The 17,745-nt window shown below is 46.1% G+C and overlaps 8 non-coding genes across 8 annotated transcripts; all 8 read left to right on the plus strand.

Annotated features, from left to right (window-relative positions):
* Positions 1 to 1,033: 1,033 nt before the first annotated feature.
* LOC130340547 (U2 spliceosomal RNA) lies at positions 1,034 to 1,224 on the plus strand. The gene has a single exon (XR_008880648.1). It is a non-coding gene; the product is annotated as a U2 spliceosomal RNA (small nuclear RNA).
* Positions 1,225 to 3,310: 2,086 nt separating this feature from the next.
* On the plus strand, positions 3,311 to 3,501 carry LOC130340520 (U2 spliceosomal RNA). Its single transcript, XR_008880624.1, has one exon. It is a non-coding gene; the product is annotated as a U2 spliceosomal RNA (small nuclear RNA).
* A 2,101-nt stretch (positions 3,502 to 5,602) lies between these two features.
* On the plus strand, positions 5,603 to 5,793 carry LOC130340521 (U2 spliceosomal RNA). The gene has a single exon (XR_008880625.1). It is a non-coding gene; the product is annotated as a U2 spliceosomal RNA (small nuclear RNA).
* Positions 5,794 to 7,878: 2,085 nt separating this feature from the next.
* LOC130340522 (U2 spliceosomal RNA) lies at positions 7,879 to 8,069 on the plus strand. The gene has a single exon (XR_008880626.1). It is a non-coding gene; the product is annotated as a U2 spliceosomal RNA (small nuclear RNA).
* Positions 8,070 to 10,156: 2,087 nt separating this feature from the next.
* LOC130340548 (U2 spliceosomal RNA) lies at positions 10,157 to 10,349 on the plus strand. The gene has a single exon (XR_008880649.1). It is a non-coding gene; the product is annotated as a U2 spliceosomal RNA (small nuclear RNA).
* A 2,096-nt stretch (positions 10,350 to 12,445) lies between these two features.
* On the plus strand, positions 12,446 to 12,636 carry LOC130340551 (U2 spliceosomal RNA). The gene has a single exon (XR_008880652.1). It is a non-coding gene; the product is annotated as a U2 spliceosomal RNA (small nuclear RNA).
* A 2,090-nt stretch (positions 12,637 to 14,726) lies between these two features.
* LOC130340523 (U2 spliceosomal RNA) lies at positions 14,727 to 14,917 on the plus strand. The gene has a single exon (XR_008880627.1). It is a non-coding gene; the product is annotated as a U2 spliceosomal RNA (small nuclear RNA).
* Positions 14,918 to 16,972: 2,055 nt separating this feature from the next.
* Positions 16,973 to 17,163, plus strand: LOC130340525 (U2 spliceosomal RNA). Its single transcript, XR_008880628.1, has one exon. It is a non-coding gene; the product is annotated as a U2 spliceosomal RNA (small nuclear RNA).
* Positions 17,164 to 17,745: the final 582 nt, after the last annotated feature.

A 17,745-nucleotide genomic window follows, 5' to 3' on the forward strand; every position in this document is an offset into this window, starting at 1 on the left:
CGCCCAGAAAAGAGGCGAAAAGGAGAAAAACGTAAAAAAACGTGAAAAAAAAGTAAGAGGAAGAGAAGGGAAAAAAAGGTGGAAATGGGTTTAAAAGTGATTTCGGCGGAGAAATATATATATATATATATATATATATATATATATATATATATATATACGCGCACACACACACATATATATAAACGTATTCTCCGTTGAGATATTGCAGCCGCTGCTGTGTCCAGGCCCAGGAGCCTTAGCACTGTGCTGTGATGTCACTCAATACCACTGACATCACTAGGTGTAAACAACATCTCTCCTTTGCTGTGTATGTGACTATGGAGCTGTTTGGTGATGTCGTCTATTATGGCCTTCATAGAAGCAACAGGAGATTGTTGCATCCATCTAGAACCCTCAGAACTACAGTGCTATGATGTCACTCACTTCCACAGGCCTTGCAGAGTGTAAACAACAACAACCCAGCTTTGTTGTGTATGTAACCATAGGGATTTGTGATGTCACCTAGAACCTTCACAGCAGCGACAGCTTTATGAGGAGCATCAGCACTGCTCTGCCTGAGCAGAACCATCACCGCCATAGGTTGTCAAATAACCCGGATTTAACCCACACAGGTAAGTCCAATGGGGTGCAGGCATGTCCTCTATGCTTACAGCTTCCCGTGGGTGTTGGTTTGATACCGTTTGGGGACAGCCAAGGAGGCATCTGCAGGCAACAAAGGTAGGTGTGTGCTTGTGTGTGTGTTTCCTATGCAGATCCTAAGCCCAGTGTCACATGCAAGTAGGAGGAGTAAGAAGGGTTCCTGGCAAATCCGGGTTATGGATTGCATTTAAAAAGGCCCCGTGGGAGTGCAATGGGCCCCTGTCTTGCTGCTTAGCAATAATGGTATGGGTTTAGGTTCTGCTGTGTGTACTGGTGGTTGACTGCCCCCCAGCCCAGAGTGTGCATGGAAAATTGTCTGGCAGCCTCCCTGACAGCAAGCAGTGATAGTGCCCATGAAGGGCACCTTGTTGGGCCCGCCCCTTTCACGGTTATCGCTTCTCGGCCTTTTGGCTAAGATCAAGTGTAGTATCTGTTCTTATCAGTTTAATATCTGATACGTCCCCTATCTGGGGACCATATATTAAATGGATTTTTGAGAACGGGGGCCGATTTCGAAGCTTGCTTCCGTCGCCCTATGCATTGACCCGATATGGCAGTATCTTCGTGTACAGTGCACCACCCCCTTACAGGGTTAAAAAGAAAGATTCCTACTTTCATTGCTACCTGCTTGCTGGCTAGCCAGCTAGCCAGCCCTGTGGGCCTTGCTGCTGCTGCAGCCAAAAAACAAAAGGTGGTGCTGCTGCTGCTTCTGCTGCTTCTGCTTCTGCTTGTGTCTGGCCGCTGTTGGAGCGTCCAGGCACAGGACTTCTGCTGCTGCTGACTAAATGGCCTCCTTAATTGGATCATTTGAGTAGCCAGCACACCTGTGCAGGTAGGGCATGACATGATAGGCAGCTGCCTTGATAGCGGGTGGGTGCTGAATGTTCCTAATTGACAAAATAAGATTAATGCTTATGAAGAAATATAAAATCTCATCCCTTCCCCAATATCGCGCCACACCCCTACCCCTTAATTCCCTGGTTGAACTTGATGGACATATGTCTTTTTTCGACCGTACTAACTATGTAACTATGTAACATAACATGGGGGGGGGTCTCCTGGCTGTTCACACAGGTGTGTCATTGCTGTACATTGACCATGCATTGCTTCTGTGGTATTGCAAAGGCAAAGACAAATGCTTCCAGCCATCCATTGCACTAATGGATTGGTCATCAGCTGGCTGTCTATGTCCCGCATCAATATAGACCAAAGTACAGAGGGTTAGGCTATGCTATTGTGCACCTACCTGATGCATCAGAAGGTGCGAGGCCCTTGCTAAATTCTGTGCACAGACTTTGAGATCTATACTTTAGACTGTATCTAAACCTGCTCCAACATGGACTGACATTCTGGCCTACTTTCAGCCGATGCGACTTGTCTGTCGCTGAACAGTCGCTTTTTATGTATTCAGCACCTATGTATAATGTTGTAAAAATGCTCTAGAAGCTAAAGTCGCAGAAATGTCACACATATTTGGCCTGCAACTTTCTGTGCGACAAATTCAGACAGGAAAAATCAGTATAAATCCTTAGAAAATTATCCCCCAGTGTCTCCATCTGCTGGCGGTATTGAATAAGCATTGCTGCACTGATGGGGTATGCATTAGACGAAAAAAAAGAAGAAAAAGAAGAATAATACGCCCAGAAAAGAGGCGAAAAGGAGAAAAACGTAAAAAAACGTGAAAAAAAAGTAAGAGGAAGAGAAGGGAAAAAAAGGTGGAAATGGGTTTAAAAGTGATTTCGGCGGAGAAATATATATATATATATATATATATATATATATATATATATATATACGCGCACACACACACATATATATAAACGTATTCTCCGTTGAGATATTGCAGCCGCTGCTGTGTCCAGGCCCAGGAGCCTTAGCACTGTGCTGTGATGTCACTCAATACCACTGACATCACTAGGTGTAAACAACATCTCTCCTTTGCTGTGTATGTGACTATGGAGCTGTTTGGTGATGTCGTCTATTATGGCCTTCATAGAAGCAACAGGAGATTGTTGCATCCATCTAGAACCCTCAGAACTACAGTGCTATGATGTCACTCACTTCCACAGGCCTTGCAGAGTGTAAACAACAACAACCCAGCTTTGTTGTGTATGTAACCATAGGGATTTGTGATGTCACCTAGAACCTTCACAGCAGCGACAGCTTTATGAGGAGCATCAGCACTGCTCTGCCTGAGCAGAACCATCACCGCCATAGGTTGTCAAATAACCCGGATTTAACCCACACAGGTAAGTCCAATGGGGTGCAGGCATGTCCTCTATGCTTACAGCTTCCCGTGGGTGTTGGTTTGATACCGTTTGGGGACAGCCAAGGAGGCATCTGCAGGCAACAAAGGTAGGTGTGTGCTTGTGTGTGTGTTTCCTATGCAGATCCTAAGCCCAGTGTCACATGCAAGTAGGAGGAGTAAGAAGGGTTCCTGGCAAATCCGGGTTATGGATTGCATTTAAAAAGGCCCCGTGGGAGTGCAATGGGCCCCTGTCTTGCTGCTTAGCAATAATGGTATGGGTTTAGGTTCTGCTGTGTGTACTGGTGGTTGACTGCCCCCCAGCCCAGAGTGTGCATGGAAAATTGTCTGGCAGCCTCCCTGACAGCAAGCAGTGATAGTGCCCATGAAGGGCACCTTGTTGGGCCCGCCCCTTTCACGGTTATCGCTTCTCGGCCTTTTGGCTAAGATCAAGTGTAGTATCTGTTCTTATCAGTTTAATATCTGATACGTCCCCTATCTGGGGACCATATATTAAATGGATTTTTGAGAACGGGGGCCGATTTCGAAGCTTGCTTCCGTCGCCCTATGCATTGACCCGATATGGCAGTATCTTCGGGTACAGTGCACCACCCCCTTACAGGGTTAAAAAGAAAGATTCCTACTTTCATTGCTACCTGCTTGCTGGCTAGCCAGCTAGCCAGCCCTGTGGGCCTTGCTGCTGCTGCAGCCAAAAAACAAAAGGTGGTGCTGCTGCTGCTTCTGCTGCTTCTGCTTCTGCTTGTGTCTGGCCGCTGTTGGAGCGTCCAGGCACAGGACTTCTGCTGCTGCTGACTAAATGGCCTCCTTAATTGGATCATTTGAGTAGCCAGCACACCTGTGCAGGTAGGGCATGACATGATAGGCAGCTGCCTTGATAGCGGGTGGGTGCTGAATGTTCCTAATTGACAAAATAAGATTAATGCTTATGAAGAAATATAAAATCTCATCCCTTCCCCAATATCGCGCCACACCCCTACCCCTTAATTCCCTGGTTGAACTTGATGGACATATGTCTTTTTTCGACCGTACTAACTATGTAACTATGTAACATAACATGGGGGGGGGGGGGGTCTCCTGGCTGTTCACACAGGTGTGTCATTGCTGTACATTGACCATGCATTGCTTCTGTGGTATTGCAAAGGCAAAGACAAATGCTTCCAGCCATCCATTGCACTAATGGATTGGTCATCAGCTGGCTGTCTATGTCCCGCATCAATATAGACCAAAGTACAGAGGGTTAGGCTATGCTATTGTGCACCTACCTGATGCATCAGAAGGTGCGAGGCCCTTGCTAAATTCTGTGCACAGACTTTGAGATCTATACTTTAGACTGTATCTAAACCTGCTCCAACATGGACTGACATTCTGGCCTACTTTCAGCCGATGCGACTTGTCTGTCGCTGAACAGTCGCTTTTTATGTATTCAGCCCTATGTATAATGTTGTAAAAATGCTCTAGAAGCTAAAGTCGCAGAAATGTCACACATATTTGGCCTGCAACTTTCTGTGCGACAAATTCAGACAGGAAAAATCAGTATAAATCCTTAGAAAATTATCCCCCAGTGTCTCCATCTGCTGGCGGTATTGAATAAGCATTGCTGCACTGATGGGGTATGCATTAGACGAAAAAAAAGAAGAAAAAGAAGAATAATACGCCCAGAAAAGAGGCGAAAAGGAGAAAAACGTAAAAAAACGTGAAAAAAAAGTAAGAGGAAGAGAAGGGAAAAAAAGGTGGAAATGGGTTTAAAAGTGATTTCGGCGGAGAATATATATATATATATATATATATATATATATATATATATATATATATATATATATACGCGCACACACACACATATATATAAACGTATTCTCCGTTGAGATATTGCAGCCGCTGCTGTGTCCAGGCCCAGGAGCCTTAGCACTGTGCTGTGATGTCACTCAATACCACTGACATCACTAGGTGTAAACAACATCTCTCCTTTGCTGTGTATGTGACTATGGAGCTGTTTGGTGATGTCGTCTATTATGGCCTTCATAGAAGCAACAGGAGATTGTTGCATCCATCTAGAACCCTCAGAACTACAGTGCTATGATGTCACTCACTTCCACAGGCCTTGCAGAGTGTAAACAACAACAACCCAGCTTTGTTGTGTATGTAACCATAGGGATTTGTGATGTCACCTAGAACCTTCACAGCAGCGACAGCTTTATGAGGAGCATCAGCACTGCTCTGCCTGAGCAGAACCATCACCGCCATAGGTTGTCAAATAACCCGGATTTAACCCACACAGGTAAGTCCAATGGGGTGCAGGCATGTCCTCTATGCTTACAGCTTCCCGTGGGTGTTGGTTTGATACCGTTTGGGGACAGCCAAGGAGGCATCTGCAGGCAACAAAGGTAGGTGTGTGCTTGTGTGTGTGTTTCCTATGCAGATCCTAAGCCCAGTGTCACATGCAAGTAGGAGGAGTAAGAAGGGTTCCTGGCAAATCCGGGTTATGGATTGCATTTAAAAAGGCCCCGTGGGAGTGCAATGGGCCCCTGTCTTGCTGCTTAGCAATAATGGTATGGGTTTAGGTTCTGCTGTGTGTACTGGTGGTTGACTGCCCCCCAGCCCAGAGTGTGCATGGAAAATTGTCTGGCAGCCTCCCTGACAGCAAGCAGTGATAGTGCCCATGAAGGGCACCTTGTTGGGCCCGCCCCTTTCACGGTTATCGCTTCTCGGCCTTTTGGCTAAGATCAAGTGTAGTATCTGTTCTTATCAGTTTAATATCTGATACGTCCCCTATCTGGGGACCATATATTAAATGGATTTTTGAGAACGGGGGCCGATTTCGAAGCTTGCTTCCGTCGCCCTATGCATTGACCCGATATGGCAGTATCTTCGGGTACAGTGCACCACCCCCTTACAGGGTTAAAAAGAAAGATTCCTACTTTCATTGCTACCTGCTTGCTGGCTAGCCAGCTAGCCAGCCCTGTGGGCCTTGCTGCTGCTGCAGCCAAAAAACAAAAGGTGGTGCTGCTGCTGCTTCTGCTGCTTCTGCTTCTGCTTGTGTCTGGCCGCTGTTGGAGCGTCCAGGCACAGGACTTCTGCTGCTGCTGACTAAATGGCCTCCTTAATTGGATCATTTGAGTAGCCAGCACACCTGTGCAGGTAGGGCATGACATGATAGGCAGCTGCCTTGATAGCTGGTGGGTGCTGAATGTTCCTAATTGACAAAATAAGATTAATGCTTATGAAGAAATATAAAATCTCATCCCTTCCCCAATATCGCGCCACACCCCTACCCCTTAATTCCCTGGTTGAACTTGATGGACATATGTCTTTTTTCGACCGTACTAACTATGTAACTATGTAACATAACATGGGGGGGGGGGGGGGGGGTCTCCTGGCTGTTCACACAGGTGTGTCATTGCTGTACATTGACCATGCATTGCTTCTGTGGTATTGCAAAGGCAAAGACAAATGCTTCCAGCCATCCATTGCACTAATGGATTGGTCATCAGCTGGCTGTCTATGTCCCGCATCAATATAGACCAAAGTACAGAGGGTTAGGCTATGCTATTGTGCACCTACCTGATGCATCAGAAGGTGCGAGGCCCTTGCTAAATTCTGTGCACAGACTTTGAGATCTATACTTTAGACTGTATCTAAACCTGCTCCAACATGGACTGACATTCTGGCCTACTTTCAGCCGATGCGACTTGTCTGTCGCTGAACAGTCGCTTTTTATGTATTCAGCACCTATGTATAATGTTGTAAAAATGCTCTAGAAGCTAAAGTCGCAGAAATGTCACACATATTTGGCCTGCAACTTTCTGTGCGACAAATTCAGACAGGAAAAATCAGTATAAATCCTTAGAAAATTATCCCCCAGTGTCTCCATCTGCTGGCGGTATTGAATAAGCATTGCTGCACTGATGGGGTATGCATTAGACGAAAAAAAAGAAGAAAAAGAAGAATAATACGCCCAGAAAAGAGGCGAAAAGGAGAAAAACGTAAAAAAACGTGAAAAAAAAGTAAGAGGAAGAGAAGGGAAAAAAAGGTGGAAATGGGTTTAAAAGTGATTTCGGCGGAGAAATATATATATATATATATATATATATATATATATACGCGCACACACACACATATATATAAACGTATTCTCCGTTGAGATATTGCAGCCGCTGCTGTGTCCAGGCCCAGGAGCCTTAGCACTGTGCTGTGATGTCACTCAATACCACTGACATCACTAGGTGTAAACAACATCTCTCCTTTGCTGTGTATGTGACTATGGAGCTGTTTGGTGATGTCGTCTATTATGGCCTTCATAGAAGCAACAGGAGATTGTTGCATCCATCTAGAACCCTCAGAACTACAGTGCTATGATGTCACTCACTTCCACAGGCCTTGCAGAGTGTAAACAACAACAACCCAGCTTTGTTGTGTATGTAACCATAGGGATTTGTGATGTCACCTAGAACCTTCACAGCAGCGACAGCTTTATGAGGAGCATCAGCACTGCTCTGCCTGAGCAGAACCATCACCGCCATAGGTTGTCAAATAACCCGGATTTAACCCACACAGGTAAGTCCAATGGGGTGCAGGCATGTCCTCTATGCTTACAGCTTCCCGTGGGTGTTGGTTTGATACCGTTTGGGGACAGCCAAGGAGGCATCTGCAGGCAACAAAGGTAGGTGTGTGCTTGTGTGTGTGTTTCCTATGCAGATCCTAAGCCCAGTGTCACATGCAAGTAGGAGGAGTAAGAAGGGTTCCTGGCAAATCCGGGTTATGGATTGCATTTAAAAAGGCCCCGTGGGAGTGCAATGGGCCCCTGTCTTGCTGCTTAGCAATAATGGTATGGGTTTAGGTTCTGCTGTGTGTACTGGTGGTTGACTGCCCCCCAGCCCAGAGTGTGCATGGAAAATTGTCTGGCAGCCTCCCTGACAGCAAGCAGTGATAGTGCCCATGAAGGGGACCTTGTTGGGCCCGCCCCTTTCACGGTTATCGCTTCTCGGCCTTTTGGCTAAGATCAAGTGTAGTATCTGTTCTTATCAGTTTAATATCTGATACGTCCCCTATCTGGGGACCATATATTAAATGGATTTTTGAGAACGGGGGCCGATTTCGAAGCTTGCTTCCGTCGCCCTATGCATTGACCCGATATGGCAGTATCTTCGGGTACAGTGCACCACCCCCTTACAGGGTTAAAAAGAAAGATTCCTACTTTCATTGCTACCTGCTTGCTGGCTAGCCAGCTAGCCAGCCCTGTGGGCCTTGCTGCTGCAGCCAAAAAACAAAAGGTGGTGCTGCTGCTGCTGCTTCTGCTGCTTCTGCTTGTGTCTGGCCGCTGTTGGAGCGTCCAGGCACAGGACTTCTGCTGCTGCTGACTAAATGGCCTCCTTAATTGGATCATTTGAGTAGCCAGCACACCTGTGCAGGTAGGGCATGACATGATAGGCAGCTGCCTTGATAGCGGGTGGGTGCTGAATGTTCCTAATTGACAAAATAAGATTAATGCTTATGAAGAAATATAAAATCTCATCCCTTCCCCAATATCGCGCCACACCCCTACCCCTTAATTCCCTGGTTGAACTTGATGGACATATGTCTTTTTTCGACCGTACTAACTATGTAACTATGTAACATAACATGGGGGGGGTCTCCTGGCTGTTCACACAGGTGTGTCATTGCTGTACATTGACCATGCATTGCTTCTGTGGTATTGCAAAGGCAAAGACAAATGCTTCCAGCCATCCATTGCACTAATGGATTGGTCATCAGCTGGCTGTCTATGTCCCGCATCAATATAGACCAAAGTACAGAGGGTTAGGCTATGCTATTGTGCACCTACCTGATGCATCAGAAGGTGCGAGGCCCTTGCTAAATTCTGTGCACAGACTTTGAGATCTATACTTTAGACTGTATCTAAACCTGCTCCAACATGGACTGACATTCTGGCCTACTTTCAGCCGATGCGACTTGTCTGTCGCTGAACAGTCGCTTTTTATGTATTCAGCACCTATGTATAATGTTGTAAAAATGCTCTAGAAGCTAAAGTCGCAGAAATGTCACACATATTTGGCCTGCAACTTTCTGTGCGACAAATTCAGACAGGAAAAATCAGTATAAATCCTTAGAAAATTATCCCCCAGTGTCTCCATCTGCTGGCGGTATTGAATAAGCATTGCTGCACTGATGGGGTATGCATTAGACGAAAAAAAAGAAGAAAAAGAAGAATAATACGCCCAGAAAAGAGGCGAAAAGGAGAAAAACGTAAAAAAACGTGAAAAAAAAGTAAGAGGAAGAGAAGGGAAAAAAAGGTGGAAATGGGTTTAAAAGTGATTTCGGCGGAGAAATATATATATATATATATATATATATATATATATATATATATATACGCGCACACACACACATATATATAAACGTATTCTCCGTTGAGATATTGCAGCCGCTGCTGTGTCCAGGCCCAGGAGCCTTAGCACTGTGCTGTGATGTCACTCAATACCACTGACATCACTAGGTGTAAACAACATCTCTCCTTTGCTGTGTATGTGACTATGGAGCTGTTTGGTGATGTCGTCTATTATGGCCTTCATAGAAGCAACAGGAGATTGTTGCATCCATCTAGAACCCTCAGAACTACAGTGCTATGATGTCACTCACTTCCACAGGCCTTGCAGAGTGTAAACAACAACAACCCAGCTTTGTTGTGTATGTAACCATAGGGATTTGTGATGTCACCTAGAACCTTCACAGCAGCGACAGCTTTATGAGGAGCATCAGCACTGCTCTGCCTGAGCAGAACCATCACCGCCATAGGTTGTCAAATAACCCGGATTTCCGGATTTAACCCACACAGGTAAGTCCAATGGGGTGCAGGCATGTCCTCTATGCTTACAGCTTCCCGTGGGTGTTGGTTTGATACCGTTTGGGGACAGCCAAGGAGGCATCTGCAGGCAACAAAGGTAGGTGTGTGCTTGTGTGTGTGTTTCCTATGCAGATCCTAAGCCCAGTGTCACATGCAAGTAGGAGGAGTAAGAAGGGTTCCTGGCAAATCCGGGTTATGGATTGCATTTAAAAAGGCCCCGTGGGAGTGCAATGGGCCCCTGTCTTGCTGCTTAGCAATAATGGTATGGGTTTAGGTTCTGCTGTGTGTACTGGTGGTTGACTGCCCCCCAGCCCAGAGTGTGCATGGAAAATTGTCTGGCAGCCTCCCTGACAGCAAGCAGTGATAGTGCCCATGAAGGGCACCTTGTTGGGCCCGCCCCTTTCACGGTTATCGCTTCTCGGCCTTTTTGGCTAAGATCAAGTGTAGTATCTGTTCTTATCAGTTTAATATCTGATACGTCCCCTATCTGGGGACCATATATTTAAATGGATTTTTGAGAACGGGGGCCGATTTCGAAGCTTGCTTCCGTCGCCCTATGCATTGACCCGATATGGCAGTATCTTCGGGTACAGTGCACCACCCCCTTACAGGGTTAAAAAGAAAGATTCCTACTTTCATTGCTACCTGCTTGCTGGCTAGCCAGCTAGCCAGCCCTGTGGGCCTTGCTGCTGCTGCAGCCAAAAACAAAAGGTGGTGCTGCTGCTGCTTCTGCTGCTTCTGCTTCTGCTTGTGTCTGGCCGCTGTTGGAGCGTCCAGGCACAGGACTTCTGCTGCTGCTGACTAAATGGCCTCCTTAATTGGATCATTTGAGTAGCCAGCACACCTGTGCAGGTAGGGCATGACATGATAGGCAGCTGCCTTGATAGCGGGTGGGTGCTGAATGTTCCTTATTGACAAAATAAGATTAATGCTTATGAAGAAATATAAAATCTCATCCCCTTCGCCCAATATCGCGCCACACCCTACCCCTTAATTCCCTGGTTGAACTTGATGGACATATGTCTTTTTTCGACCGTACTAACTATGTAACTATGTAACATAACATGGGGGGGGGGGGGGGGTCTCCTGGCTGTTCACACAGGTGTGTCATTGCTGTACATTGACCATGCATTGCTTCTGTGGTATTGCAAAGGCAAAGACAAATGCTTCCAGCCATCCATTGCACTAATGGATTGGTCATCAGCTGGCTGTCTATGTCCCGCATCAATATAGACCAAAGTACAGAGGGTTAGGCTATGCTATTGTGCACCTACCTGATGCATCAGAAGGTGCGAGGCCCTTGCTAAATTCTGTGCACAGACTTTGAGATCTATACTTTAGACTGTATCTAAACCTGCTCCAACATGGACTGACATTCTGGCCTACTTTCAGCCGATGCGACTTGTCTGTCGCTGAACAGTCGCTTTTTATGTATTCAGCACCTATGTATAATGTTGTAAAAATGCTCTAGAAGCTAAAGTCGCAGAAATGTCACACATATTTGGCCTGCAACTTTCTGTGCGACAAATTCAGACAGGAAAAATCAGTATAAATCCTTAGAAAATTATCCCCCAGTGTCTCCATCTGCTGGCGGTATTGAATAAGCATTGCTGCACTGATGGGGTATGCATTAGACGAAAAAAAAGAAGAAAAAGAAGAATAATACGCCCAGAAAAGAGGCGAAAAGGAGAAAAACGTAAAAAAACGTGAAAAAAAAGTAAGAGGAAGAGAAGGGAAAAAAAGGTGGAAATGGGTTTAAAAGTGATTTCGGCGGAGAAATATATATATATATATATATATATATATATATTATATATATATATATACGCGCACACACACACATATATATAAACGTATTCTCCGTTGAGATATTGCAGCCGCTGCTGTGTCCAGGCCCAGGAGCCTTAGCACTGTGCTGTGATGTCACTCAATACCACTGACATCACTAGGTGTAAACAACATCTCTCCTTTGCTGTGTATGTGACTATGGAGCTGTTTGGTGATGTCGTCTATTATGGCCTTCATAGAAGCAACAGGAGATTGTTGCATCCATCTAGAACCCTCAGAACTACAGTGCTATGATGTCACTCACTTCCACAGGCCTTGCAGAGTGTAAACAACAACAACCCAGCTTTGTTGTGTATGTAACCATAGGGATTTGTGATGTCACCTAGAACCTTCACAGCAGCGACAGCTTTATGAGGAGCATCAGCACTGCTCTGCCTGAGCAGAACCATCACCGCCATAGGTTGTCAAATAACCCGGATTTAACCCACACAGGTAAGTCCAATGGGGTGCAGGCATGTCCTCTATGCTTACAGCTTCCCGTGGGTGTTGGTTTGATACCGTTTGGGGACAGCCAAGGAGGCATCTGCAGGCAACAAAGGTAGGTGTGTGCTTGTGTGTGTGTTTCCTATGCAGATCCTAAGCCCAGTGTCACATGCAAGTAGGAGGAGTAAGAAGGGTTCCTGGCAAATCCGGGTTATGGATTGCATTTAAAAAGGCCCCGTGGGAGTGCAATGGGCCCCTGTCTTGCTGCTTAGCAATAATGGTATGGGTTTAGGTTCTGCTGTGTGTACTGGTGGTTGACTGCCCCCCAGCCCAGAGTGTGCATGGAAAATTGTCTGGCAGCCTCCCTGACAGCAAGCAGTGATAGTGCCCATGAAGGGCACCTTGTTGGGCCCGCCCCTTTCACGGTTATCGCTTCTCGGCCTTTTGGCTAAGATCAAGTGTAGTATCTGTTCTTATCAGTTTAATATCTGATACGTCCCTATCTGGGGGACCATATATTAAATGGATTTTTGAGAACGGGGGCCGATTTCGAAGCTTGCTTCCGTCGCCCTATGCATTGACCCGATATGGCAGTATCTTCGGGTACAGTGCACCACCCCCTTACAGGGTTAAAAAGAAAGATTTCCTACTTTCATTGCTACCTGCTTGCTGGCTAGCCAGCTAGCCAGCCCTGTGGGCCTTGCTGCTGCTGCAGCCAAAAAACAAAAGGTGGTGCTGCTGCTGCTTCTGCTGCTTCTGCTTCTGCTTGTGTCTGGCCGCTGTTGGAGCGTCCAGGCACAGGACTTCTGCTGTTGCTGACTAAATGGCCTCCTTAATTGGATCATTTGAGTAGCCAGCACACCTGTGCAGGTAGGGCATGACATGATAGGCAGCTGCCTTGATAGCGGGTGGGTGCTGAATGTTCCTAATTGACAAAATAAGATTAATGCTTATGAAGAAATATAAAATCTCATCCTTCCCCAATATCGCGCCAACACCCCTACCCCTTAATTCCCTGGTTGAACTTGATGGACATATGTCTTTTTTCGACCGTACTAACTATGTAACTATGTAACATAACATGGGGGGGGGGGGGGGGGGTCTCCTGGCTGTTCACACAGGTGTGTCATTGCTGTACATTGACCATGCATTGCTTCTGTGGTATTGCAAAGGCAAAGACAAATGCTTCCAGCCATCCATTGCACTAATGGATTGGTCATCAGCTGGCTGTCTATGTCCCGCATCAATATAGACCAAAGTACAGAGGGTTAGGCTATGCTATTGTGCACCTACCTGATGCATCAGAAGGTGCGAGGCCCTTGCTAAATTCTGTGCACAGACTTTGAGATCTATACTTTAGACTGTATCTAAACCTGCTCCAACATGGACTGACATTCTGGCCTACTTTCAGCCGATGCGACTTGTCTGTCGCTGAACAGTCGCTTTTTATGTATTCAGCACCTATGTATAATGTTGTAAAAATGCTCTAGAAGCTAAAGTCGCAGAAATGTCACACATATTTGGCCTGCAACTTTCTGTGCGACAAATTCAGACAGGAAAAATCAGAAAATTATCCCCCAGTGTCTCCATCTGCTGGCGGTATTGAATAAGCATTGCTGCACTGATGGGGTATGCATTAGACGAAAAAAAAGAAGAAAAAGAAGAATAATACGCCCAGAAAAGAGGCGAAAAGGAGAAAAACGTAAAAAAAACGTGAAAAAAAAGTAAGAGGAAGATAAGGGAAAAAAAGGTGGAAATGGGTTTAAAAGTGATTTCGGCGGAGAAATATATATATATATATATATATATATATATATATATATATATATATATATACGCGCACACACACACATATATATAAACGTATTCTCCGTTGAGATATTGCAGCCGCTGCTGTGTCCAGGCCCAGGAGCCTTAGCACTGTGCTGTGATGTCACTCAATACCACTGACATCACTAGGTGTAAACAACATCTCTCCTTTGCTGTGTATGTGACTATGGAGCTGTTTGGTGATGTCGTCTATTATGGCCTTCATAGAAGCAACAGGAGATTGTTGCATCCATCTAGAACCCTCAGAACTACAGTGCTATGATGTCACTCACTTCCACAGGCCTTGCAGAGTGTAAACAACAACAACCCAGCTTTGTTGTGTATGTAACCATAGGGATTTGTGATGTCACCTAGAACCTTCACAGCAGCGACAGCTTTATGAGGAGCATCAGCACTGCTCTGCCTGAGCAGAACCATCACCGCCATAGGTTGTCAAATAACCCGGATTTAACCCACACAGGTAAGTCCAATGGGGTGCAGGCATGTCCTCTATGCTTACAGCTTCCCGTGGGTGTTGGTTTGATACCGTTTGGGGACAGCCAAGGAGGCATCTGCAGGCAACAAAGGTAGGTGTGTGCTTGTGTGTGTGTTTCCTATGCAGATCCTAAGCCCAGTGTCACATGCAAGTAGGAGGAGTAAGAAGGGTTCCTGGCAAATCCGGGTTATGGATTGCATTTAAAAAGGCCCCGTGGGAGTGCAATGGGCCCCTGTCTTGCTGCTTAGCAATAATGGTATGGGTTTAGGTTCTGCTGTGTGTACTGGTGGTTGACTGCCCCCCAGCCCAGAGTGTGCATGGAAAATTGTCTGGCAGCCTCCCTGACAGCAAGCAGTGATAGTGCCCATGAAGGGCACCTTGTTGGGCCCGCCCCTTTCACGGTTATCGCTTCTCGGCCTTTTGGCTAAGATCAAGTGTAGTATCTGTTCTTATCAGTTTAATATCTGATACGTCCCCTATCTGGGGACCATATATTAAATGGATTTTTGAGAACGGGGGCCGATTTCGAAGCTTGCTTCCGTCGCCCTATGCATTGACCCGATATGGCAGTATCTTCGGGTACAGTGCACCACCCCCTTACAGGGTTAAAAAGAAAGATTCCTACTTTCATTGCTACCTGCTTGCTGGCTAGCCAGCTAGCCAGCCCTGTGGGCCTTGCTGCTGCTGCTTCTGCTGCTTCTGCTTCTGCTTGTGTCTGGCCGCTGTTGGAGCGTCCAGGCACAGGACTTCTGCTGCTGCTGACTAAATGGCCTCCTTAATTGGATCATTTGAGTAGCCAGCACACCTGTGCAGGTAGGGCATGACATGATAGGCAGCTGCCTTGATAGCGGGTGGGTGCTGAATGTTCCTAATTGACAAAATAAGATTAATGCTTATGAAGAAATATAAAATCTCATCCCTTCCCCAATATCGCGCCACACCCCTACCCCTTAATTCCCTGGTTGAACTTGATGGACATATGTCTTTTTTCGACCGTACTAACTATGTAACTATGTAACATAACATGGGGGGGGGGGGGGGGTCTCCTGGCTGTTCACACAGGTGTGTCATTGCTGTACATTGACCATGCATTGCTTCTGTGGTATTGCAAAGGCAAAGACAAATGCTTCCAGCCATCCATTGCACTAATGGATTGGTCATCAGCTGGCTGTCTATGTCCCGCATCAATATAGACCAAAGTACAGAGGGTTAGGCTATGCTATTGTGCACCTACCTGATGCATCAGAAGGTGCGAGGCCCTTGCTAAATTCTGTGCACAGACTTTGAGATCTATACTTTAGACTGTATCTAAACCTGCTCCAACATGGACTGACATTCTGGCCTACTTTCAGCCGATGCGACTTGTCTGTCGCTGAACAGTCGCTTTTTATGTATTCAGCACCTATGTATAATGTTGTAAAAATGCTCTAGAAGCTAAAGTCGCAGAAATGTCACACATATTTGGCCTGCAACTTTCTGTGCGACAAATTCAGACAGGAAAAATCAGTATAAATCCTTAGAAAATTATCCCCCAGTGTCTCCATCTGCTGGCGGTATTGAATAAGCATTGCTGCACTGATGGGGTATGCATTAGACGAAAAAAAAGAAGAAAAAGAAGAATAATACGCCCAGAAAAGAGGCGAAAAGGAGAAAAACGTAAAAAAACGTGAAAAAAAAGTAAGAGGAAGAGAAGGGAAAAAAAGGTGGAAATGGGTTTAAAAGTGATTTCGGCGGAGAAATATATATATATATATATATATATATATATATATATATACGCGCACACACACACATATATATAAACGTATTCTCCGTTGAGATATTGCAGCCGCTGCTGTGTCCAGGCCCAGGAGCCTTAGCACTGTGCTGTGATGTCACTCAATACCACTGACATCACTAGGTGTAAACAACATCTCTCCTTTGCTGTGTATGTGACTATGGAGCTGTTTGGTGATGTCGTCTATTATGGCCTTCATAGAAGCAACAGGAGATTGTTGCATCCATCTAGAACCCTCAGAACTACAGTGCTATGATGTCACTCACTTCCACAGGCCTTGCAGAGTGTAAACAACAACAACCCAGCTTTGTTGTGTATGTAACCATAGGGATTTGTGATGTCACCTAGAACCTTCACAGCAGCGACAGCTTTATGAGGAGCATCAGCACTGCTCTGCCTGAGCAGAACCATCACCGCCATAGGTTGTCAAATAACCCGGATTTAACCCACACAGGTAAGTCCAATGGGGTGCAGGCATGTCCTCTATGCTTACAGCTTCCCGTGGGTGTTGGTTTGATACCGTTTGGGGACAGCCAAGGAGGCATCTGCAGGCAACAAAGGTAGGTGTGTGCTTGTGTGTGTGTTTCCTATGCAGATCCTAAGCCCAGTGTCACATGCAAGTAGGAGGAGTAAGAAGGGTTCCTGGCAAATCCGGGTTATGGATTGCATTTAAAAAGGCCCCGTGGGAGTGCAATGGGCCCCTGTCTTGCTGCTTAGCAATAATGGTATGGGTTTAGGTTCTGCTGTGTGTACTGGTGGTTGACTGCCCCCCAGCCCAGAGTGTGCATGGAAAATTGTCTGGCAGCCTCCCTGACAGCAAGCAGTGATAGTGCCCATGAAGGGCACCTTGTTGGGCCCGCCCCTTTCACGGTTATCGCTTCTCGGCCTTTTGGCTAAGATCAAGTGTAGTATCTGTTCTTATCAGTTTAATATCTGATACGTCCCCTATCTGGGGACCATATATTAAATGGATTTTTGAGAACGGGGGCCGATTTCGAAGCTTGCTTCCGTCGCCCTATGCATTGACCCGATATGGCAGTATCTTCGGGTACAGTGCACCACCCCCTTACAGGGTTAAAAAGAAAGATTCCTACTTTCATTGCTACCTGCTTGCTGGCTAGCCAGCTAGCCAGCCCTGTGGGCCTTGCTGCTGCTGCAGCCAAAAAACAAAAGGTGGTGCTGCTGCTGCTTCTGCTGCTTCTGCTTCTGCTTGTGTCTGGCCGCTGTTGGAGCGTCCAGGCACAGGACTTCTGCTGCTGCTGACTAAATGGCCTCCTTAATTGGATCATTTGAGTAGCCAGCACACCTGTGCAGGTAGGGCATGACATGATAGGCAGCTGCCTTGATAGCGGGTGGGTGCTGAATGTTCCTAATTGACAAAATAAGATTAATGCTTATGAAGAAATATAAAATCTCATCCCTTCCCCAATATCGCGCCACACCCCTACCCCTTAATTCCCTGGTTGAACTTGATGGACATATGTCTTTTTTCGACCGTACTAACTATGTAACTATGTAACATAACATGGGGGGGGGGGGGGGTCTCCTGGCTGTTCACACAGGTGTGTCATTGCTGTACATTGACCATGCATTGCTTCTGTGGTATTGCAAAGGCAAAGACAAATGCTTCCAGCCATCCATTGCAC

The sequence above is a fragment of the Hyla sarda genome, unplaced genomic scaffold, assembly GCF_029499605.1.
Source record: "Hyla sarda isolate aHylSar1 unplaced genomic scaffold, aHylSar1.hap1 scaffold_597, whole genome shotgun sequence".
Taxonomy (NCBI): Eukaryota; Metazoa; Chordata; class Amphibia; order Anura; family Hylidae; genus Hyla; species Hyla sarda.